Source organism: Triticum aestivum, chromosome 3D (genome assembly GCF_018294505.1).
Source record: "Triticum aestivum cultivar Chinese Spring chromosome 3D, IWGSC CS RefSeq v2.1, whole genome shotgun sequence".
Taxonomy (NCBI): Eukaryota; Viridiplantae; Streptophyta; class Magnoliopsida; order Poales; family Poaceae; genus Triticum; species Triticum aestivum.
Genome location: NC_057802.1, coordinates 592,293,485 through 592,308,318, shown reverse-complemented (window position 1 = coordinate 592,308,318; position 14,834 = coordinate 592,293,485). Strand labels below are relative to the sequence as shown.

At 49.0% G+C, this 14,834-nt stretch overlaps 1 pseudogene; it reads left to right on the top strand.

Annotated features, from left to right (window-relative positions):
- Positions 1 to 4,935: 4,935 nt before the first annotated feature.
- Positions 4,936 to 12,636, top strand: LOC123076610 (uncharacterized; annotated as a pseudogene).
- The last annotated feature ends 2,198 nt before the right edge of the window (positions 12,637 to 14,834 follow it).

Here is a 14,834-nt window from a genome sequence, read left to right as displayed (position 1 = left end):
CTTATGTCAAGAAACTTCAACCTGAAAAGCTCGAACCCAAGTCGGAAAAATGCATCTTCATAGGATACCCTAAGGAAACCATTGGGTATACCTTCTACCTCAGATCCGAAGGCAAAATCTTTGTTGCCAAGAACGGGTCTTTTCTGGAGAAAGAGTTTCTCTCGAAAGAAGTGAGTGGGAGGAAAGTGGAACTTGATGAGGTGATAGTCACCCCTTCCGAACCGGAAAGTAGCGCAGCGCGGGAAGATGTTCCTGTGGTGCCTGCACCGACTGGGGAGGAAGTTAATGATGATGATCATGAAGCTTCAGATCAAGTTACTGCTGAACTTCGTAGGTCCACAAGGACACGTTCCGCACCAGAGTGGTACGGCAACCCTGTCATGGAAATCATGTTGTTAGACAACGGTGAACCTTCGAACTATAAAGAAGCGATGGCGGGTCCGGATTCCAACAAATGGCTTGAAGCCATGCAATCCGAGATAGGATCCATGTATGAAAACGAAGTATGGACTTTGACTGACTTGCCCGATGATCGGCGAGCCATAGAAATTAAATGGATCTTTAAGAAGAAGACAGATGCGGATGGTAATGTGACTATCTATAAGGCTCGACTTGTCGCTAAGGGTTATCGACAAGTTCAAGGGGTTGACTACGATGAGACTTTCTCACCCGTAGCGAAGCTGAAGACCGTCCGAATCATGTTAGCAATTGCCGCATTCTATGATTATGAGATATGGCAAATGGACGTCAAAACGGCATTCCTTAACGGCTTTCTTAAGGAAGAATTGTATATGATGCAGCCAGAAGGTTTTGTCGATCCTAAGAATGCTAACAAGGTATGCAAGCTCCAGCGCTCCATCTATGGGCTGGTGCAAGCATCTCGGAGTTGGAACATTCGATTTGATGAGATGATCAAAGCGTTTGGGTTTAGACAGACTTATGGAGAAGCCTGTGTTTACAAGAAAGTGAGTGGGAGCTCTGTAGCATTTCTCTTATTATATGTGGATGACATACTATTGATGGGAAATGATATAGAATTCTTGGAAAGTATAAAGGCCTATTTGAATAAGTGTTTTTCAATGAAGGACCTTGGAGAAGCTGCTTATATATTAGGCATCAAGATCTATAGAGATAGATCAAGACGCCTCATTGGTCTTTCACAGAGGACGTACCTTGACAAGATATTGAAGAAGTTCAATATGGATCAGTCCAAGAAGGGGTTCTTGCCTGTATTGCAAGGTGTGCAATTGAGCACGGCTCAATGCCCGACCACGGCAGAAGATAGAGAAAAGATGAGTGTCATCCCCTATGCCTCGGCCATAGGGGCTATTATGTATGCCATGCTGTGTACCAGACCTGATGTAAACCTTGCTGTAAGTTTGGTAGGAAGGTACCAAAGTAATCCCAGCATGCAACACTGGACAGCGGTCAAGAATATCCTGAAGTACCTGAAGAGGACTAAGGATATGTTTCTCGTTTATGGAGGTGACGAAGAGCTCGTCGTAAAGGGTTACGTCGTTGCTAGCTTCAACACAGAACTGGATGACTCTAAGTCACAAACCGGATACGTGTATATTTTGAATGGAGGGGCAGTAAGCTGGTGCAGTTGCAAGCAAAGCGTCATGGCGGGATCTACATGTGAAGCGGAGTACATGGCGGCCTCAGAGGCAGCGCAAGAAGCAATCTGGATGAAGGAGTTCACTACCGACCTAGGGGTGATTCCCAATGCGTCGGGCCCGATGACTCTCTTCTGTGACAACACTGGAGCTATTGCCCTTGCCAAGGAGCCCAGGTTTCACAGGAAGACCAGGCATATCAAGCGTCGCTTCAACTCCATTCATGAAAGTGTTCAAAATGGAGACATAGATATTTGTAAAGTACATACGGACCTGAATGTGGCAGATCCGTTGACTAAACCTCTCCCTAGAGCAAAACATGATCAACACCAGAACTCTATGGGTGTTCGATTCATCACAATGTAACTAGATTATTGACTCTAGTGCAAGTGGGAGACTGTTGGAAATATGCCCTAGAGGCAATAATAAAATGGTTATTATTATATTTCCTTGTTCATGATAATTGTCTATTGTTCATGCTATAATTGTGTTATCCGGAAATCGTAATACATGTGTGAATACATAGACCACAACGTGTCCCTAGTAAGCCTCTAGTTGACTAGCTCGTTGATCAATAGATAGTCATGGTTTCCTGACTATGGACATTGGATGTCATTGATAACGGGATCACATCATTAGGAGAATGATGTGATGGACAAGACCCAACCCTAAGCATAGCACAAAGATCGTGTAGTTCGTTTGCTAGAGCTTTTCCAATGTCAAGTATCATTTCCTTAGACCATGAGATCGTGTAACTCCCGGATGCCGTAGGAGTGCTTTGGGTGTACCAAACGTCACAACGTAACTGCGTGACTATAAAGGTACACTACAGGTATCTCTGAAAGTGTCTGTTGGGTTGACACAGATCGAGACTGGGATTTGTCACTCCGTATGACGGAGAGGTATCTCTGGGCCCACTCGGTAAGGCATCATCATAATAAGCTCAAAGTGACCAAGTGGTTGGTCACGGGATCATGCATTACGGTACGAGTAAAGTGACTTGCCGGTAACGAGATTGAACGAGGTATTGGGATACCGACGATCGAATCTCGGGCAAGTAACGTACCGATAGAGAAAGGGAATTGTATACGGGATTGATTGAATCCTCGACATCGTGGTTCATCCGATGAGATCATCGAGGAACATGTGGGAGCCAACATAGGTATCCAGATCCCGCTGTTGGTTATTGACCGGAGAGTCGTCTCGGTCATGTCTGCATGTCTCCCGAACCCGTAGGGTCTACACACTTAAGGTTCGGTGACGCTAGGATTGTAGTGATATTAGTATGCGGTAACCCGAAAGTTGTTCGGAGTCCCGGATGAGATCCCGGACGTCACGAGGAGTTCCGGAATGGTCCGGAGGTGAAGAATTATATATAGGAAGTCCAGTTTCGGCCACCGGGAAAGTTTCGGGGGTCACCGGTATTGTACCGGGACCACCGGAAGGGTCCCGGGGGTCCACCGGGTGGGGCCACCTATCCCGGAGGGCCCCATGGGCTGAAGTGGGAGGGGAACCAGCCCCTGGTGGGCTGGTGCGCCCCCCCCCCTTGGGCCTCCCCCTGCGCCTAGGGTTGGAAACCCTAGGGGTGGGGGCGCCCCCCCACTTGGCTTGGGGGGGAAGCCACCCCCTTGGCCGCCGCCCCCCCTGGAGATTGGATCTCCCAGGGGCCGGCACCCCCCCAGGGCCCCTGTATATAGTGGAGGGGAGGGAGGGCAGCCGCACCACAGCCCCTGGCGCCTCCCTCTCCCTCCCGTGACACCTCTCCCTCTCGCTGTGCTTGGCGAAGCCCTGCCGAGATCCCCGCTACTTCCACCACCACGCCGTCGTGCTGCTGGATCTCCATCAACCTCTCCTTCCCCCTTGCTGGATCAAGAAGGAGGAGACATCGTTGCTCCGTACGTGTGTTGAACGCGGAGGTGCCGTCCGTTTGGCGCTCGGTCATCGGTGATTTGGATCACGACGAGTACGACTTCATCAACCCCGTTCACTTGAACGCTTCCGCTCGCGATCTACAAGGGTATGTAGATGCACTCCTTCCCTCTCGTTGCTAGTAAACTCCATAGATGGATCTTGGTGATGCGTAGAAAATTTTAAATTTCTGCTACGATCCCCAACAGCAAGAACCCTTTCTTTGACTGATCATTTTGAACTTCTTCAAAACTTTATCAAGGTATATGCTTTGTGAAAGTCCTATTAAGCGTCTCGATCTATCCCTATAGATCTTGATGCCTAATATATAAGCAGCTTCACCGAGGTCTTTCATTGAAAAATTCTTATTCAAGTATCCTTTTATGCTATCCAGAAATTCTATATCATTTCCAATCAATAATATGTCATCCACATATAATATCGGAAATGCTACAGAGCTCCCACTCACTTTCTTGTAAATACAGACTTCACCGAAAGTCTACATAAAACCATATGATTTGATCACCTCATCAAAGCGTATATTCCAACTCCGAGATGCTTGCACCAGTCCATAGATGGATCGCTGGAGCTTGCACACTTTGTTAGCACCTTTAGGATCGACAAAACCTTCGGGTTGCATCATATACAAATCTTCTTTAAGATATCCATTAAGGAATGCAGTTTTTACCTCCATTTGCCAGATTTCGTAATCATAAAATGCGGCAATTGCTAACATGATTCGGACGGACTTAAGCATCGCTACGGGTGAGAAAGTCTCATCGTAGTCAACTCCTTGAACTTCTTGAAAACCTTTTGCGACAAGTCGAGCTTTATAGATAGTAACATTACCATCAGTGTCAGTCATCGGGCAAATCCATCAAAGTCCACACTTTGTTCTCATACATGGATCCTATCTCAGATTTCATGGCCTCAAGCCATCTGTCGGAATCTGGGCTCATCATAGATTCTTCATAGTTCGTAGGTTCGCCTTGGTCTAGTAACATGACTTCCAGTACATGATTCCCGTACCACTCTTGTGCGAATCGTGTTCTGGTTGACCTACGAGGTTCTGTAGTAACTTGATCCGAAGTTTCATGATCATCATCATTAGCTTCCTCTCTAGTTGGTGTAGGCATCACGGGAACGGTTTTCGCTGATGTGCTACTTTCCAATTCGAGAGAAGGTACAATTACCTCATCAAGCTCTTCAAGAGATTCAATAATCTATATCTGACGGATAGAAAGCAAACCATGGAAATTTTGCGAAAATATACCCGCACCTCTCTCCATATTTGCAGATAAGGCCTTCCCTCGTTCATCCTTATCTTCCACAACCTCATTGTTGAGCAATTAAAAAAGGAAGCCTCTGGAACAATCTGGCATGGTGGCCGCTGCCGGCGTCGTCCATCCCCATGCCTCCGCTCAGTCTGATCACCAATCACCATCACGCCCCACTCCTCCTCACCTTATCTCTCCTCTTTCTCGAGATATCATTAGTTTTTATACATGGGATTACTCCCGCATGGGTCAATCACAACAGGTGTTATATAAAAAATGCATCTTGATGTGTTCTGTGCAATGCACAGGCATCTTGCTAGTGAAAAGAAAACGATATGTCGAATTAGGTTGGTTGTGTATTTTGAGCTGGCTAAAGAAAGACTAATCATCGCTATATCCTGGTTGGTTACCAAGCAATAGCAATTAGAAAAAAATCAAAATCAATTGAACAGTACAACATAGATTATTTTGTTCTAAAATACACATGAATGCCACAAATAATGTAATAAATGAGAGCTGGAACCAGATGAGGTGAAGAAGCTATTCGAGTTTATGGAGAGGAAGTACGAGGAGCGCGAGGCGCAAGTGGACTCCTTCGACCACGTCTACCCAATTGAAAAAATAGTGTTCTCCAAGATTTAGCGTTGCCCTTCTCGAAATGCTATACAAGTTATAGCGTGCTATATTTGGAAATAGCGTTTTGCATACAAATGTCAAATATATCATAAAATTTAAGGCTTTCATAATTTGGAACGAAAGGGAACACTCCTAACAAGATAAAGAGGCATATGAGAGCTAGGCTCAGGGCATGTACACTCCTAAGTTGAAAGGAAAGGAAACACTCCTAATGAAACAGAGAAGCATTGGTGGCTGACTTGTTGTCACCGGCGGTGTGGTTTACATTGGTGTTGCGTTGCTAGAGTTGGATACATGGCCTACGCCGCTACTTGGAGAGGGGATGAAGAGAAGCTGTTGCGACTTATGAACCGCAGTCGCCGCCTTCGCTCACGAGTCAAGAACACCGCTGCCCTCGGTCACGAGCTAGTGGGAAATTGGTGACGAAATTGGCTAGGTTAGGCTGTATGTGTTGCGTGAGAGAGAGAGAGAGAGAGTGAATGAGTTGGCCTGATGCTGGACGCCACCGCCCTCGGTTACGAGCTAGTGGAAAATTGGTGATGAATTGGCTAGGTTAGGCTGTATGTGTTGCGTCTGAGAGAAAGAGAGTGGGTGATGAGTTGGCCCGATGTTGGATGGGTTGTTGTTGGGTAAACGCTTAAACACTACAACGTTATTTCGTTTAGCGTTGAAATAGCATGTTATAGTGGGAACTGCTGAGTAAATAGGCAATTTTTCGACTAATTTAATCCATAGATAAATCACTAGCATAGCATTGACTAAATTGATGACGTACTGACTCTGATCTAAACATGCACGTACTAAGCAAACAATAGACAAATCTACACATACTGCTAGTACTGCTAATACGAAAATAATCAGGAGCGGGATAAACGCGTTATACCCTCCAGTAGGCCATGCAGACGCCGCGGCGGTGGTGGCGGCAGCAGCATCCTCGGCGGCCTTCTTGTCGGCTTCAGCTTTCTCGGCGGCGGCACGTTCGGCGTCGGTGGACATGATGATGATGAGGGCGACGCGGACGTAGAGGAAGTAGCGGATCGGAAGCGAGCAGTCGCGTAGTCGCTGCCCAAAAACCTATTCGCCCCTCACCCCGTACAGGAACCAGAAGGGCGTGGTTTCGGAGACCTGCTCTCCCGTCGACCGTGTACGCGGCGGACGGGATGGAGTCACCGGCGGCAGCAGCAGCAAGGGAACGACGGTGGGCGTGCGCGTGGAGCAGATGTGATCTGTTTGTGGCGGCTAGGGTTAGGAGACACCGCACACTTATATAGGCGCAGCCGCGTGGAGAGACATGGGCTCGACCCACGTCCGAGTCCGTGACAGCCCATGATCCGACGTCTCAGATCGTGGCCCAGCTGTCAGAGAACTCTCCGTTAGTGACTGGCAAAAATAAGCGCGTAGGTGTGAGCTCAGCTCGGCTCAATCCCGCAACCTGCGGCGCGTCGTGACGAGGCGTGGCGAGGCGGGCGGCGGAGGAGGAGTGCGCGAGGGCCTCTTCTCTTCTCAAGCTCCAATAGCATGTAGAAGAGAAACCCTTATAAGGAGGTCCAACTCCTCTTCCACTTCCGGGGTGGGACTAAACTTCCCACTACACCCTGTGTCATATAACCCACACGGGCCCTTAGAGATTTTTCAGAAATTGCTATATGGGCCTAGAGCCCATCTCAAATTTCAGCAATCGCCCACCAGATCTCGAGGGCCCATTGTGTCCTCTGTTCCAATTACTGTTTCGATATACCAGTGTTTTAGTGAAGACCTGTTAAGGTTGAACTTCACCTAGAGCAAGTAGCTACACTCCTTCACAACTGAACAATGGACTATGCCTTGAATTCTCAGTTTGACGTAAAGAAGTTTCACCACATGTCTTACTAGTACTAGGCTGCCGAAGGCTTACCCCTCGGGTGGAGCATATAAGTCACACTCCTGGCCTATTCATGAGCTTACTAGAGATCACCCCAATCTCATAGACTGTGACCAGCAGTCGGGCTCATATAGGTGTGTTCCTCCAAAGATCGCTCTGTAGGATAGCATCTTGCTTTTCATAAGCTTTGGAACACATTAAGACAGTAGTCATCCTACCATACAGTATAGAGAGTATTGCATCTCCAACGGAGTGGGTTAGTATGGTTACTCTCCTCAGTTCACCACTGGCTTGTTTTCCCAGGTCCTACTTCACGGGATCTCCGATCACATAGGTCGGGTTACCACCATGGCAACTCATGTGGGTCTCATACCCATCTCCCTCGATGCATTATCTATCACAACACGTGATAGCCCTTTCGTAAAGGGATCTGCCAGATTCTTAGCCGTATGGACATAGTCCAACGCTATCACTCCGAAGTTTCTTAATTTTCTGACAGCTTTTAATCCCATTCTTATGTGTTTGTTGGACTTCATGTTGTCCTTTGAACTCTTCACCTTGGTGATGACAGTCTGATTGTCACAGTTCATAAGGATAGCCGGAACCGGTTTATCAACCAATGGCAAGTCCATCAAAAGATCTCGAAGCCATCCTGCTTCAACACCAGATGTGTCTAATGCTGTTAATTCTGCTTCCATTGTCGATCTCGTTAAGATCGTTTGCTTGCAAGACTTCCAGGAAATAGCGCCACCTCCAAGAGTAAACATATACCCAGTTGTGGCCTTCATCTCATCAGCATCAGAGATCCAATTCGCATCACTATACCCTTCAAGTACCGACGGGTCTCCGGTATAGTGAAGTCCATAGTTCATAGTACCTTTCAGATAGCGCATAACTCTTTCAACAGCATGCCAATGTACATCACCCGGTTTGGAAACAAACCGGCTTAATTTGCTCACAGCAAACGCGATGTCAGGCCTCGTTGTGCTCGCTAGGTACATCAGTGAACCAATGATTTGAGAGTATCTCAATTGATCTTTAGCCGTGCCTTTGGACTTTCGAATCACCACGCTAGGATCATATGGTGTTTGAGATGGTGCACAGTCCGAATATCCAAAACGACTAAACACCTTCTCAACATAGTGGGATTGCAGAAGTGTAATCCCACCCTCATTATCTCTCAGTAGCTTGGTGTTCAAGATAACATCAGCCACACCAAGGTCTTTCATCTCAAAGTTCTGAGATAGAAACGATTTGACCTCCTCAATGACTTTGAGGTTTGTTCCAAATATCAGTATGTCATCAACATACAAGCACAATATAACTCCTTCGCCCCCACCATGGCGATAGTATACACATTTGTCAGCCTCATTAACAACGAAACCAACAGATGTCAGAGTTGTATTAAACTTATCATGCCATTGCTTAGGTGCTTGCTTCAGGCCATATAAAGATTTCAGCAACCTACACACCTTTCTTTCCTGACCATCTATCACAAAGCCATCTGGCTGTTGCATGTAGATTTCCTCGTTTAGCTCTCCATTCAGAAAAGCCGTCTAACATCCATTTGATGGACAAGAAGACCATGCGAGGCCGCCAACAAGAGTAATACTCGAATGGTGGTCAGTCTAGCCACAGGTGAATAAGTATCGAAGAAATCTTCCTCTTCTTTCTGGTCATAGCCCTTGGCCACAAGCCTAGCCTTGTACTTTTCAATCGTACCATCGGGCCTAAGCTTCTTCTTGAACACCCACTTACATCCTAATGGTTTGCAACCATAGGGACGGTCGGTGATCTCCCATGTCCCGTTAGCCATGATGGAGTCCATCTCGCTACGGACCGCATCCTTCCAGTAATCAGCTTCTGGAGAGGCATACGCTTCTGAAATAGAAGTGGGAGTATCATCCACGAGGTACACGAAGAAATCATCACCAAAGGTCTTTGCAGTCCTTTGTCTCTTGCCCCTACCAAGGGTTTCCTCGTCATCCTCCTCAGGATTTTCATCATGTGTTTGTTCATAATAATCCATAGGAATGGCAGGCTCAGGAGTCTCCTCAGATTCCTGTCTAGAAGTGCTTTGCATATTTCTCATTGGAAAAATATCCTCGAAGAATGTAGCATCCTTAGACTCCATAATCGTACCGACCTTCTGCTCAGGTACCTCAGATTTCACTACTAGAAATCTATAGCCAACGCTGTTCCTAGCATAGCCCAAATTAACGCAGTCCACAGTCTTGGGTCCAAGCTTACGCTTTTTGGGGATCGGCACATTGACTTTCGCCAGACAGCCCCAAGTGCGCAAGTATGAGAGTGTTGTCCTTCTCTTTGCCCATTTCTCATAGGGAGTGATCTCATTATCCTTTGTCGGAACTTTATTCAGGACATGACATGTCGTCAATATAGCCTCCCCCCACCATGCCTTGGATAAACCCAATGTATCTAACATGGCGTTAACCAAATCAGTTAGAGTACGGTTTTTCCGCTCGGCAACCCCGTTTGACTGGGGTGAATAGGGAGGCGTCCTCTCATGAATAATGCCGTGTTCCGCACAAAAGGAATCAAACTCACTCGAGAAGTACTCTCCACCACGATCTGACCGGACTCGTTTAATTTTCTTTTCAAGTTCATTCTCAACTTCTGCCTTATAAATTTTAAAGTAGTGTAGAGCCTCATCTTTAGTATTTAACAGATAAACATAGCAATATCTAGTGGAATCATCTATCAATGTCATGAAGTATCTCTTTCCACCTTTAGTCAACACACCATTCATCTCACAAAGATCAGAATGTATGAGTTCTAATGGTGCCAGGTGTCTCTCCTCCGCGGCCTTGTGAGGCTTGCGAGGTTGCTTAGCTTGCACACATGAAAGGCACTTAGAACCTTTGGCTAAAGTGAAACTCGGGATTAAATCCAACTTGGCTAGCCGCGTCATAACACCGAAACTAATGTGACAAAGACGTGAATGCCAAACTTCAGATTCATTAACATTTGAATGAATATGGTTCACGACTTTATTACAAAAATCTGCGATGGAAAGGCGGAACATCCCTCCGCTCTCATAACCTTTTCCAACAAAGAGTCCATATTTCGTAACAACTAATTTATTAGACTCAAAAACCAACTTAAACCCTTCTATACATAGAAGGGAGCCACTAACGAGGTTCTTCTTGATGGAGGGGACATGCTGCACGTTCTTCAGCTGCACGATCCTTCCCGAAGTAAACTTCAGATCGACCGTGCCAACACCATGAATAGAAGCACTCGCGCCATTCCCCATCAATACGGACCCGTGACCTGTGACCTGGTAAGAAGTGAAAAATGAAATGTCAGCACACACATGAACACCTGCACCTGTGTCCACCCACCAATCGGTAGGCTGAAACACTGAAAAACAGTAAATAAATTACCACAAGTCCTTGGCGACATGCACATGTAAATATGCATCGACCAGTTTATCTCCGATCACGCTAAGAACTGCTCCGAGAAACACAACGGTAGCCTCCTTGAACGCCTTCTCCTGTTCAGGAGCAATCGTTCCCGTGAAGACACCTTTGACCCAGAACACGTTCATAGCCGTGAGCCATAACGTGGTCTTAGTCTGCCAACGCTTAAAGTATGTACCGGTAAACTTATCCGGTTTCAGTGCAGCGGCAAAGCCACTTGCCGAAAAATTCCTACACAGAATAGGTTTTTGGATTGCTGAGTAAATAGGCAATTTTTCGACTAATTTAATCCATAGATAAATCACTAGCATAGCATTGACTAAATTGATGACGTACTAACTCTGATCTAAACATGCACGTACTAAGCAAACAGTAGACAAATCTACACATACTGCTAGTACTGCTAATACGAAAATAATCAGGAGCGGGATAAACGCGTTATACCCTCCAGTAGGCCATGCAGACGCCGCGGTGGTGGTGGTGGCGGCAGCAGCATCCTCGGCGGCCTTCTTGTCGGCTTCAACTTTCTCGGCGGCGGTACTAAGCAAACAGTAGACAAATCTACACATACTGCTAGTACTGCTAATACGAAAATAATCAGGAGCGGGATAAACGCGTTATACCCTTCAGTAGGCCATGCAGATGCCGCGGCGGTGGTGGCGGCAGCAGCATCCTCGACGGCCTTCTTGTCGGCTTCAGGTTTCTCGGCGGCGGCACGTTCGGCGTTGGTGGACATGATGATGATGAGGGCGACGCGGACGTAGAGGAAGTAGCGGATCGGAAGCGAGCAGTCGCGTAGTCGCTGCCCAAAAACCTATTCGCCCCGCACCCCGTACAGGAACCAGAAGGGCGTGGTTTCGGAGACCCGCTCTCCCGTCGACCGTGTACGCAGCGGACGGATGGAGTCACCGGCGGCAGCAGCAGAAGGGAACGACGGTGGGCGTGCTGTCAGAGAACTCTCCGTTAGTAATTGGCAAAAATAAGCGCGTAGGTGTGAGCTCGGCTCCCTCTTCTCTTCTCAAGCTCCAATAGCATGTAGAAGAGAAACCCTTATAAGGAGGTCCAACTTCTCTTCCACTTCCGGGGTAGCAGAAACCCTTATAAGGAGGTCCAACTTCTCTTCCACTTCCGGGGTAGGAGAAACCCTTATAAGGAGGTCCAACTCCTCTTCCACTTTCGGGATGGGACTAAACTTCCCACTACACCCTGTGTCATATAACCCATATGGGCCCTTAGATATTTTTCAGAAATTGCTATATGGGCCTAGAGCCCATCTCAGATTTCAGCAGGAACAACACCGTAGCGAGCAAATTAGCTAAAAGTAACGTGATCCTTTCCAATACGCTATAGCAACCCTATAATGTTGGAATAGCGTGCCATTTTTTTCGTTGCTTCTACCGCGGCATCTTCGAGCTGGTCGCATAAGTTTCTCCGGCCCAGGTGCACCTGTATACAGTTCACCCTCATCATTCATCCGTCATCGGCACTGACACTGAACCTTTCAACCGAGCTGTCCCCCCTCAGACTGTTCTGCGAGGAGCGCGGGCAGGTGCAGTACAGGATGCCGACCAAGGATAAGCTGCAGGAGGTGTACACGGTGAGTCGTGTTCTTGAGTCGGTGTGATTTGGATCGATGAGACACAGGGGCTGACGTTTGTGGGCGAGGTGGAGCGGGAGGAGTTGGCGAGCATGAGCGGGGAGCTGGTGGGTCAGCTTCGGCAAGGCGACGACGGATACGTGGATCTATGTATACGTGGCAGTAAAATAATGCGATGGCTCGGCTCAAACACTTGCGAGCACAAATTTAACTGCACTAGTTGACTGGTAAACCAGACTGCTGGTTGTTTTTTCATCGTGATAAAAAGAATAATGGCGGCTGGACGCTGGACGGGTAGAATAATTAGTTACGGAATAGGCCAAGGCAAGGCACGATCACGCGCGGGGCCCAGGGGAGGTGGCGTGTCGGGCCACCAAAAAGAAGAGACCGAGAGCGAAGAAAGGCACACCACCCACGCACCCAGCACGTCGCGACATGCAGGCAGGGACGGGAGGGAGGTGGCGGCCTGCCTCGTCCCGCCCCCCCTCCGAATTCGCCTTTGGCTGCCTTAGCGATGACCTGACCACGTGCCAGATTCGACTCCCAGCGGCGGCACACGCTCGCTCGCTCGCCCTCATCGCCACGACGACGTAAGCGGTGACCGATCGCGTCGCGCCATCCTTTGGCGGATACGGCCGCGCCGTCGCGGGGCCCGCGCGAACAGGGACGCGATGGGTGGGCGGGTGGGTGGCGCGGTGGACGGGCAGGGGAGCCCACGAAATAGCAGCCGCAGCCGCAGCAGCAGCAGCGGCCTGTGGCGCCGCGGTGCCGCTGCTCGTGCCCGTCCCTTTCCATCAAAAGATCCGAGGGGCCCGACCCGGCGGCTCGGTAGCCCCACTACTCCACGGACTAGGCTCGTCGACTTTAGAGTTATTTTATTTTATTTGTCTAACGACCAGCCTCGTCCTGGTCACTTGGCAGTTGGCACTAGCGTTCTTCTGTTCGAGGCCCTACTCTTCCATACTCCATGGATCATGGGTGAGTAGAGTAGCAACTGCACATAGTCCTGGCCATCCCCGACCCGGCCCGGCCCATGGCCAGGTATATTGCACACAAGTGCAAATTGCGGGAGGGGTTGTCAGTCACGCATGACACGACGCCCCCACCGGCCAGTGAAGGAGATGGGACACACAACGAGCACGGCGGATGCGTGATCAGGCGTGGGGGGACACTGGTCGGTGGGTCCGTGTCCCAGTGTGAGTTGGTGACAGCCTGCGTGCCGTGGTGGTTAAATGCGGCCGCATCCGTGAGAGGAGGGTTTATGTTGTATGATGATAAGTTAGACCCGAAAGAGAGAAGTTGTTCTTCCTCGTGTTATCTCAGATCCCCTTCTTCCTCCTCAATCCAGCTCCCATATCTCTTCTCTCCTTAGATCGCTATAGGCCTGTGACAAGTGGTATCAGAGGTTAGAGTCCTGGATCCCCTCTACCAGAAACCTCGCTACCAAACCAAATCGGAGAAGCAGGCGGCAGCGATGGAAGAGCAGATCACGGCTCGCGAAGGCGGTCAACGACGCGCGCGCCGCCCTCGACGCCAGGCTCGATGCGATCCAACAATCGCTCGAGACGTGGAGGTCGACGGTGACCAACCTGCATCAGCAATTGGATGAGTTGCGTACCCAGGTCGGCCGGATCGCACTGCATCCGACAATGGTGCGGCTTGCGTCGACAAATCCCATCGACGATGCAAGGCACCACGGCCCCGATGGCCACGGCGAGATCATCGACACCGGGGGCTCGGCTCATCGGGTGGTCGCCACCTTGACGCCGCCTCCGGTCAAGGGTACGCACCAAATCTCCTCTCTTGAAATCTCTATTGCTCCGCACGTCATCCCGGGTAGAGAATTGGAGCACAGATCACCACACTCTCCATACTCCAGTTGGGCCCTTCTCAAACTCGATTGTCCACAGTTCGACGGTGAGAACCCTCAATTTTGGAAGACTAAATTTGGGAAGTACTTTGATGTGTATGGCGTGCAGCCGGATCTTTGGGTCCGTGTTGCTACGCTGTATTTTTCTGGCAGCCGGATCTTTGGGTCCGTGTTGCTACGCTGTATTTTTCTGGCACCGAAGCTCGTTGGCTTCAAGTTCACGAAGCACACAACACCCCGTTTACATGGGCGACACTTTTGCGCCACACAACACCCCCGTTTAGATGGGCGACACTTTTGCGCTGCTCCGTGCGCCAAATTCGGCCGCAAGCAGTATCACACACAACGGCACCTGAGCCGCCATGCCTCGCAAAGGGGGGCGAAACGGCCCGCCACCCCCTTTCCAATAGCCGGCGGGTTTCGCCGGCCGCTCCTCCAATGGCGACGAGACGAGGGGAAGGAAGAAGGGATGTCGGCCCTCTCGATCTAGGGTTTCGCAGTGTCGCCAGGAGGAGGGAGACTTCGGCGTGTTTTCGAATCCCAGAGTTCCACTCTAGGAAGGAAATCTATGGCATCCATGCTCCACTCCACGTGCTGGAATTAAACGCAGACTTGCACGCAAATAT